Below are 10,363 nucleotides of genomic sequence, written 5' to 3'. Positions count from 1 at the left end.
CCCCCCCCCCCCCCCACACACACACACTCTCCCCTCTTGCTTGCCAGCCAGGTTCATGGAGAAACAACCAGATCTCCATGGCAACAGGGAGACAGCTGAAAAATGGCAGCTAAATGCAGCTGCCCCTCATTTAATATCGACTCTGGCACTGACAGAACAGATAATGGGCAATAACACACCATTATGCTGCGGGGAAATGAAATGCTTCAGCAGACGCCTGTCATGCTGCAGGGATTTATTTGTTACTGTACCAGCACAGATTTCTTTCTTGCTCTCTCTTTCCTTCTGTCTATCACTTTCTGTCGTTCCCTCCTTCTCTTTTCTTTCTGTCTTCTCCTCTCTTCTGTTTGACTTTCTTTTTTTGTTCTTATTTTTTCACTTCCCTTGCCATCCCTTCTCTCTCTGTCTCCTCTATTTTTCCCTCTCTCCTTTCCACTCCCTCCTTCCCTGTATTTCTCTCTAATCTGTTTCTTCTCTGTTTCCTACCATCATCTCAGACTGTCCCTGCCCCTGATGACTGGCAGCGGGATGTTTTAACACAGATAACTACCTCTCTCTCTTGTTTCTGACACACTGGAGCTAAGGCCTTCCCATGTGACAGCTCTGAGTTATTTTCTCCTTTCAGGCTTCCCCCATTTTCTTGTGACCTAATACCTGCTCATTACTTCCCACTGTGTCATCACAGCAGCACCAGCCCAGCCAGGCTGCTCTGTGCTGGATGGGCCTCAAGCCAAAGCACTTTTTGCAAATGAGCTTTTCCTTTAAGTGAATGCAACACTGAACGGCAGAAGTTTAGAAACCAGCATCTGCTCCATGGAGGAGGTAACCCATAGAAGAGCATTAGTATGAAGACATGCCAGAGTGTAGTATTTCAACCTCATTACAAATCACAGTTTGGGATAATTGTATCTGCTCTGTGGGGCTGACTAATGTTTAACTGACTCTGAGTTCTGTCACCCTGGGAGTCAGATCTTCGCTAGCCAAGGTTTGGTTCAAATACCTGGACGCATGGCTGTTGGCATCTCTGCTGTTTGCTGGGTTCTGAGATGTTCACGGTGCCCTGCTTTTGCCAACTTCAAACATCTGAAAGCCAGGTGTGCTGGTGGTAAATCTCCCTCTGTCTCTCTTTTCAGAGCCTCGCTGCTGGTAAATCTGCCTCCTGTACTGGCTGAAATCGGTAAATTAAGAAAGGGGCAAAAATAATCTCTGTGCTGTGGGGGATGGGAAAAAGTCAGGATCATGGGAATTGGTGCCAGGTTCCTTGCTTTATCAAATGTAAGGGAAGATTTGGTCTGAGTTTGAAGGTCTGGGGGGTTTCCCTGGTCCCCGAATCATTCTATTTCTTCCCCCTGCTGGCAGGTAGATATTGGTTATATTTTAAAGAAACCTTACTAAGGGCACAGGAATGAACCAACCCGATGTGCAGGAAGACTAGCAAGTATGGCAGAGGACCAGCTGGGTTTAGCAGGGAACTCTTCAGTGAGCTCAAACACAAAAAGGAAGCTTCCAAGAAACCGGACAAACAAACTAGGATAACAGTATTGCTCAGGCATGCAGGGATGAAATCAGGAAGCAAAAGTGCAACTGGAGTTGCATCTAGCAAGGGACTTGAAGGGTAACAAGAAGGGTTTCTACAAGTATGTCAGCAACATGAGGAAGATCATGGAAACTGTGGGTCTCTTACTGAATGGGAGAGGCAAACGAGTAACATGATGCAGAAAAGGCTAAAGTACTCAATGCCTTGTTCACCTCAGTCTTCACAGGCAAGGTCAGCTTCCAGACTACTGCACCTGGCAGCACAGTTTGGGGAGGAGGTGAGCAGCCAGCAGTGGTGGAAGAACAGGTTAGGGACAATTTAGAAAAGCTGGACATGTACAAGTCCATGGGGGCAGATGCAGTGCAGGCAACGGTACTGAGGGAGTTGGCTGATGTGATTGCAAAGCTGCTGGCCATTATCTTTGAAAACTTGTGGTGACTGGGATAAGTCCTGCATAATTGGAAAAGTGCAAATATAATGCCCATCTTCAAGAAAGGGAAAAAGGAGGATCCGGGGAACTACTGACCAGTCAACCTCACTTCAGTCCCTGGAAAAGTCATGGAGGAGGTCCTCAAGGAATATATTATAAACACTTGGAGGAGAAGAAGGTGATTAGGAACAGTCAGCATGGATTCACCAAGGACAAGTCACACCTAACAACCCTGATTGCCTTCTATGATAAGATGACTGGCTGTGTGTACTTCAGCATGGCTTTTGATAGTCTCCCACAACAGTTTTGCAAGCAAGCTAAGGAAGTCCAGGTTGGATGAATGGACTGTAAGGTGAATAGAAAACCTGCTGGATCATCAGGCTCAGAGGGTAGTAATCAATGGCTCGATGTCTAGTTGGCAGCCAACATCAAGTGGAGTGCCCCAAAGGTTTGTCCTGGACCAAAAGAAATCTCATGAGGTTCAATAAAGAAAAGTGCAATCCTATGGATTTAGGACGGAACAATCCCACACTCCAGTACAGGCTGGGGACCGACTGGCTAAGCAGCAGTCCTGCACAAAAGGACCTGTGGGTCACAGTGGACAATAAGCTGAATATGAATCAACAGTGTGCTGCAATAGCAGGACAGTTGCCAGCAGATTGAAGGAAATGATTCTTCCCTTTTATACAGCACGGTGAGGCCATATCTGGAGTACTGTGTCCAATTTTCAGCCCCCCACTACAGAAAAGATGTGGAGAAATTGGAGAGAGTACAGTGAAGGGCAGTGAAAATGGTGAGGGGTTTGGGGCACAACTTCTGAGGAGAGGCTGAGGGAACTGGGCTTATTTAGTCTAAAGAAAAGAAGACTGAGGCAGGATTTAATAGAAGCCTTCAACTACCTGAAGAGTGGTTCCAAAGAAGATGGAGCTGAGCTGTTCACAGTGGTGGCAGATGACAGAACAAGGAGCAACGGTCTCAAGTTGTGGCAAGGAAGTTTAGGTTAGATATTAGGAAGAATGTTCTCACTAGGAGGGTAGTTAAACACTGGAACAGGTTACCCAGAGAGTTGGTGCAAGCTCCATCCTTGGGGGTTTTCAAAACCTGGCTAGACAAAGCTTTGCCTGGGATGATCTAGTTGGGGCTGGTTCTGCTTTGAGAAGGGGGTTGGATTACATGACCTTTTGAGGTCCTTTCCAACTGTGATTTTCTATGATACTATGACCCAGCTATTTCAACATGCAAGAGACTGGTCATTCTGAGAACCTGCGTGTTGCCTTTTTGAGCGCCTGTTCTATGGCTCAGAAAGGGCTTCAGAAGAGATGAGAATAAAGGGCTTAGGCCATATCAGCTGCATGGCTCTTTTTTTCCCCTCTGTTATGCTATCTAGTTGCTTTTGAAGGCCATCTGGTTTGATTTCGCTCTCTCCTGATTTGTTTATGCTGTGCCTTCTATGTAAATGAATCTTGTAAATCTGTGTACAGGTATCACCCCTCTTTTCCATGAGTATAACCAGCTGTAGTTTGGGGGCAGCAATTCTTTAGCAAACATGCAGTGCACCAGAACCTCACTCATCTTGGGTCTGATATACGTCTCACTTACCATTCTAGTCTCAGGTTCTTGCAAGCTTGCGCTTGCCCTTTAGTGCTGCATGTTGTCTAAGACGACTCCACAAAATCATGGGATGGACAGATGCTCATTGCTAAGATCTTGGCCCTCTTTATGGTTCCAGGAAAAATAATTTTGAGGTCTGTGTGAAATATTTACAGAGAGTTCTGCGTTTAGTCAGACCTGGATGGTTCACAGCATGTACAGCAGAAGGCTTTGCTGGGGTTCACAAACCCTTTATGCAAATCCAGGCCAGGTACTGGGGCTTCACCACCTGATTTACAATTCAGCATCAAAGTCAGGGCACTGTTTGCTTTCATCCTGACAGTGGGTGAAATGCCGTAGTTCTAACTGAATTACTAGCTAAATGTTCACAAGATCTGTTTCCCCTTGAAGCTTTGAAAGTAGTTCCTTATGGTTTCCTTGATCTCACTGCCAGCTCCAGCTGCCATCTTTTCTTGCTGTGTCCTTTGGACTGACCCTTATTGTGAGACAAAAGTGTCAATTCTGCCTCTGTGGAACATAGCAGGATGTTCACCTTTGGTTTCAATACAAGCAAAGAAGCATCAAAAAGCCTTTAACAGCCATTTGCCTTGTCCTTGCTTTTATTAAACTGCAAGATCTCAGGACCAAACCATACTCAGAACCACCTTTCCAGAGCTAGCAGGTCAGTCTGCCTAGCCCATGTTTACCTTCTTCCCCATCAGTCCACTGACCCTGGTAGTCATTAACTAAATAGACAAACATGGGAGCTACTGTGGTTTTTTTCCCCCACTCTCTTGACAAACCTGCAATCATTAAGGGCTGTAGTGAGAGAGGAAATGGCTTGTTAAAAAGAAAAGCCCTGATTTTTTTTTGAAGAATACCATCAGGAGCAGGCTATGATTAATACACATAATTGAAACAAATTGCAGCTAACTGCAGAAAACCATCTCCCAGCTGTTGACAGAAGGAAATTGCTGACAGCCTTTTCCCATTCAGTGGGGAAAAAAGGAGAGAAAGGAACCTTCCCTAGCACATGCACAATAAATATACAACTACTGTGTATACACACCTGCACAAAGCAGTGCACATATCCAAAGTGCATATGCGCACATGCGTACCTGCACACGCACACATGCACTATTGCTGGTACAGCCACTACATATGCTCACAGGTGTGTGCAACCACCATCTGTGTGCATGTACGAATGCTTCATTGTCATACATGTGTACATACCCCAACAAGCAGCCGTGGGCACTTCTGTGTGGGCATGGCACACTTATGCCTGTGTGACTTGCTGTGTACGCTGACTGCCCCCAGATTAATACGGCCACATTGTCAGTTTAATGAGACCTTTGTGAAGGGCAGTGCTTTTCACAAGACATTTGTGGCTCTGAATTGGTGTGCCTGTCATAATGAATTTGTGCATGTGTGTACAGAATTTTCCTATGTACTGTGAACTAGCTAAGTGGAAGTGGCCTCTCAGGTGAGGGATGGATTTAAAATTAAACAGGTCACCATTTAACTGTGGGGACCATTTTGCTAAAACCCCATACAGATTGCTGATGGATGTTCTGCAGGGTCCTTTGCCTGGTGCTGTGGCTGTTCTGAAGGGGGGAGGCTGCAGTGGGCTGAGAGGGGAACTCGGTGTCTATAGTCCACTCCACCCTTGGCCTCTGCTACCGCAGTCAGTAGGAGAGCTCAAAGGCCATGAACAGTGTGATATAATTAAACATCTGTTTAATATGTATTTGTAACTGGCCCATCCGCTGATCATAACACATCCAGACCCTTAATCACTCCTAAGTAGACAACCCATTGCATACAATAGGCCAATGCAATATTACTAGCACAGAAGGTGCGGTTAAAATGATCGCTCTTGCAGAATGCTCATAAGGCACAACAAATAAGGGAGAATGAGTCAATCAGTCAGTATAAGAAATGCTAACTGTATAAGAAATACAGAGGTATTATTTAAAGTATTTTCCCTCCTTATCTTCTAGTCTGTTTATCATGGGCCATAGGACCATTCAGTCTTTTATTTAATAGGAAAATAAAGGTAGAGCCCAAGTATCAGTCTCTGAACTATATTGATTACTACAGAGTGATACCAGATGGTAAAAACATAAAAGAGTAATTCTGCCCATTGAAATAATGCTGTGAATGCTGTTTGTAACCACACGCATAATAAGTGTTTGGAAAATAACCTGTTTGAACTGGTGCCTAATTTATTATTCCCTCTCCCTATCTGCCTGTGTTCACTGTAAACACATCAATATGGAGCAGTTAGTAAACAAACACTCCTTTATCAGAGGTATGTGTGGATCCCACCAGATGCTGAACAGCTCAGGAAAGCAGATACAGCAGCAGGAAAATAACTGATAAACTCAAATGTTACAGGTTGTGGATTGTGCTTTTTAGTTAGCAATTTCCAGAGGCCGCAGCCAGAGGAATGAAAGAGGGCTGAGTCTGTTGGTATTTGTAATGAAAGCCATGTGTCTTTTTGTAGTAAAGCTGGGGATGGCTGTGGGGAGCCCCAGAATACCCCAGTAATAAATTTGAACACTGTCAGATAAGATGTCTGAGCTTTACATCACTGCTGGTGTTTTTTATGTTTCAATCTACGTGCCGTTGTAGACTACCTTTCAGTGTGTGGAGGATCAAGACTTGCTTCCGCTAAGTAATACCCAGGTGCTGCAGGAAGTGATGTTAGGGCTGTCATAGAGTGAGCTCATCCATGAAGACAATAGTGAGCCAATAGCCCAGCCCAGTGCTCAGCTGCTGAAAAAGGGATGCTCTTCCCATTATATGTCAGTAGTGAATCCAGATGTGATGCTGGAGGCTGCAGGGAATGGTTTGGTTGACTCAGCTGCAGGAACTCTTCCCTGCAACTGAGTCTGTATTGATCTCAGGACCCCACTGTGGTGCTAGAGGACCTGGAGGGAGGGTGGTATATTAGTAGGGGGTCATTGCTACCTCTAGGTCAGAACTGACCAGTCCTCTAGCATTGTATGAGGAGATGCTGTGGAGTGTGGGGCAGTCTTTCAAATGAGACCTAGCTTTGTGGTCTTGACTGTCCTAATTAATGACCTTATTGTGCACTCTGAAAGCATCCAGAATCCAATTTTCATAATTACCTTCTGCCTCCTTACATTTCCCTTTCAACTTCCCTTGGATGTATAATCCTTCTTCTCTCCCGATCCTAACAGGTTCTGCAGCGTTGCTGTGTGGCTTTTAAAAGAGTCGTTAAATATTCTCTTCCAGAAGGGCCTGCATTTTTAAACTGGCTGCAGCAATTCCCTTAGATTCCGAGCTGTGAATGCAGGATATTGTGCAGTCTACCGTGTTTCTGTACCAGCCAGGGCCGCCATGCCTGAGTGGAGTCAGAATTAGCATAACTCCTCTGTGTTCTGTTGATGTCTTGGTCAGCCCTGCCCACTTCCTGGGCTATGCTGACTGGCCTTGGGTACTGCTAATGCAGCAGGAGTTGTGGTTGGCTTTTGCAACTGGGCTGGATCCAGACTGGCTTGTCACAAACCAGGGGTTTGCAGCCTGGGTTCTGCCAACAAGTGAAGTGGATGCTTAGGTTCTAAAATGTTTGAGGGTCACCCTGGATCAGGCGTGCTTCCTGCAACTGTGATACTTGTAAAAACTAGGATAGAAGGTTTTGAGTCCTTCCTTGTTTTTGGGAAGGGCCAGTAAGTTCAAGATCTTAATAGGATAGTATTGAACATACAGTCAATATTTGATCTACTTTAAAATTGTTCTAACTGTACTTTTGTGCTGTTTTATTTCAGCCCTTTTCCAGATCTTGAAAATCTAATACATGATTTTAAATTTGTCACATTGTCATTATAGGTGTTAACATGAGCTAAGTACAGACAGTCAAAAAGCCTGAGGCTGAATCGATTCAGTCTTTGCAGGTTAGTTTAAACTGCAGAGATTAAATTGAAACAAATGAACAGACATTTGCCTTTGGTTCAGGAAATACAGCTACATACCTGCAGTAGCTCAGGCCAGAAGCCAAGGGCACTAGAGCATGGCTCTCTGGCAGTTAGCCAGCATGGGCTGTGTGCTTGCTTCTTCCTGCTGCCTCCAAGGTTTCTGGGATTTGCTGACCAAAATCACAGCAGCAGGACTCTGCAGGGTTGCTTATCACTTCCTCTTCCTGCTTCTAGGTACCTCCTGAGATTTATAGTCTACACTCACAGCCAGCAGTAAGTTTCAGTTGGGGAAGGGGTGTTTAACCCTTCTCCCAGTCCCCAGCCAGGGTTTGCCTGGGAAGGACAGTCCCCTCACCCCCCACAGACTGGGCTGCATCCCCGGCTGGGCTTGTTTTCTCATTACCCTGTCAGCCAGCCCTCACTGCTCCAGCTAAGGAGTAGAGGGGTGGGGCCAGCCCTGCTCTCTCACACAGACAGCCCAGCTCAGCCCAGCCCAGGGATGCAAAACATGCTGGGATGCTGGAGACTGGGATTTAACTTGAACCAGGAAGGGGTCTGGGACACACTTTCATAAACTGGTTTAACCCAAATGAGTTAAATCTGATACTAAATTCAACCAGGTTTATCTTAAACTAATTTCAGCCATTTTGAAACTGGTTTATGTGCACTGAGCTTCTGGTCTGTTACAGGTTTAAACCAGTTTCTGATTACTTAAACTGGTTTATGTTTAACTTCTGTTCCTAGCTACAATCTCAATTAGTGTTCATGTTGGTCTTCTGATATGCTTAATATTTCCTGCTGTTTGTGTGCTCACTAACCATGGGGAATTTTGCACATGCATACGGGACTAGATACTGGTGATATTTTCAAACTGAGCTCAGATATACAACAGACCACTTTGCTTAAAGGTAGGTTGCAAGCATGATGCACCCAGTTGCCTGCTGATCATCGTTGCAACTCCACAGCAGCTTTATTCATTCAAGCCCCCTCTGGAAGATGAGATGTAAAGTGAATGTGGTCAGTTAGGGAGGCTGCGACATTGGCTTTTTGCTTTATGTAGCTGAGAAGTAGCTAATGTAAGCAGTTCTATTAAAAGTTTTATACTAGAGATCAGAAGCTTGAAGTGAAAAAGGAAGTGAACTTTCACAGCATTGTATTAACATCAGCAGGAAATGCGCTGATCATCTTGTGCCAGAGGAGAGGGAACTTTGTGGTATAATCATCTGGGGAGATGTTCTTCTGTTTTCAGGACTGGCTGCTTCAAATCCTAGTGAGTTCATTTGGCCCTCGGTCTATTTGTAGGAGTTAAATCATGTTGTTTACTGTTCTTGAGACCTTTAAGTGCAAGTACAGTTAAGAAAGTAAATGTGTAATATTAGTGCTATTTTACCTAACAGAGAGGCTCTGTGTTTGTTTCAGAGTCGGGATTACTGAGCACAGGGACAAAAGTCTCTCTCTCTCTCATTACGTTTTATTAAATGAATTATGTGCATCATTTTCCTGACTTTTACTTCTCTGAGTCCTGCAGAATCAATGCAATTTTGGGAGAGGGAGCTGGATGCTATTCTGTCTTGTATATCCTCAATAGAGTTGTTTACTAAATTGCAGTGACAGGGTTGAATTCTGCCTGCTATGCACCTTGGTGACCCCATGGAAGAGTATGGGGTACCTAGATGTATGCGAGGAGAGAATATGATCTGTGGAATCGTTATTACTAGCAATGATGCACAAGCCAAAAAGAGCCCAGCTTGTGTCTGTGATTCCAGGGAGAGTTGGCTGGGCTTGCAATTAGAAACAGCTTTTCTTTTACTTGTAAACTGAGCACATTTGATCTGGTAGCTACCGAGAGACAATTAACCTGGAGCCCCAGAAGGTTATTTTGGCACAGTCTCTTCCAAGTAGAATCACACTTTAAAAACTGATATTCTTTACATGCTGTGTAGATGTTAATGATCTTTACACTGGCAATATGCAGGGATTTCTACTGGGAGTGTCAGCCAAAAATTCCCCTCCTTCCTTTACTGTGTAGGGTGCCTTTTGCTGTCCATTTTCAGAGAAGTGGCAGCATTTTAGTGATGTGGTACAGGGCAGGTCCAAGGGGGGCAGGAGGGGTGTGCAGTGATACAGTCGCACACCTTTCTCTCTTGATTCCTGGTCCACCCAAAGTTTAAAACCAACTGCCTGGCAGTTGCAGTGGCATTCATATTCAGGCAGCAGTGAGGGAATCATTTGTCCGCATGACTCGTTGCAATGTACCTGATTCTTTCTACACTCTTCACGCTGCAGGTGTTAGTGACCCCCTCTCTGCTTTTCAATAGTCTTGATGTTCCACTAAACAAGGTAGTCTTTCTTTCACAGTTCTGCTGTCTATAAGCTGTTCCTGGTAATGTAGCTCCTATTTCACATCCCTGTACAATGTTTCTGACTGACTAAAAGGGTTAATTCAGGTGTAGAAATGTTAACTCTGGTGAACATTAACTCAGGTCTGGAAATAACTTTCAGTGAAGTGTTGAATGAACTTTCAAGATGCTCAAGAAGGCTAGATTTTGTTTTATGAATCTTAAGAGATGTATATTTCATTCTAATGACTACAAGGCTAATGAAAGTTTTTGCCTAGTTCGTTCTTTTTCTTATACAAGATATATGACACAGCAAATTAATGCACATTGCAAACTTGTTGTTGCTTGAATCTTAAACTGAACCAAGTTTCGAATTACACTCTGACTCTTGTGGGGGTCTGTGGCGGTGGCAGCCGGAAGGAGTTGGTACCACTGCCTCTGTCTGATCTGCTTAGAAAGGCACAAGGTGGTCTGGAGCTCTCATCTCTTAAGGGGGGTTTGGCTCTCATTTGTTATGGGGAGGCTC

General features: G+C 44.7%; 1 protein-coding gene across 9 annotated transcripts in view; it reads left to right on the top strand.

Annotated features, from left to right (window-relative positions):
- NRXN3 (neurexin 3) overlaps window positions 1–10,363 on the top strand; it is a 1,732,637-nt gene that overhangs the window by 474,306 nt on the left and 1,247,968 nt on the right. The gene's annotated exons all lie outside the window — the stretch shown is intronic.

Source organism: Gavialis gangeticus, unplaced genomic scaffold, assembly GCF_001723915.1.
Source record: "Gavialis gangeticus isolate Ggan-Ray unplaced genomic scaffold, GavGan_comp1, whole genome shotgun sequence".
In the NCBI taxonomy this organism is placed as follows: domain Eukaryota; kingdom Metazoa; phylum Chordata; order Crocodylia; family Gavialidae; genus Gavialis; species Gavialis gangeticus.
The sequence above is the reverse complement of the archived record's forward strand: the minus strand, read 5'-3'. Positions and strand labels throughout refer to the sequence as shown.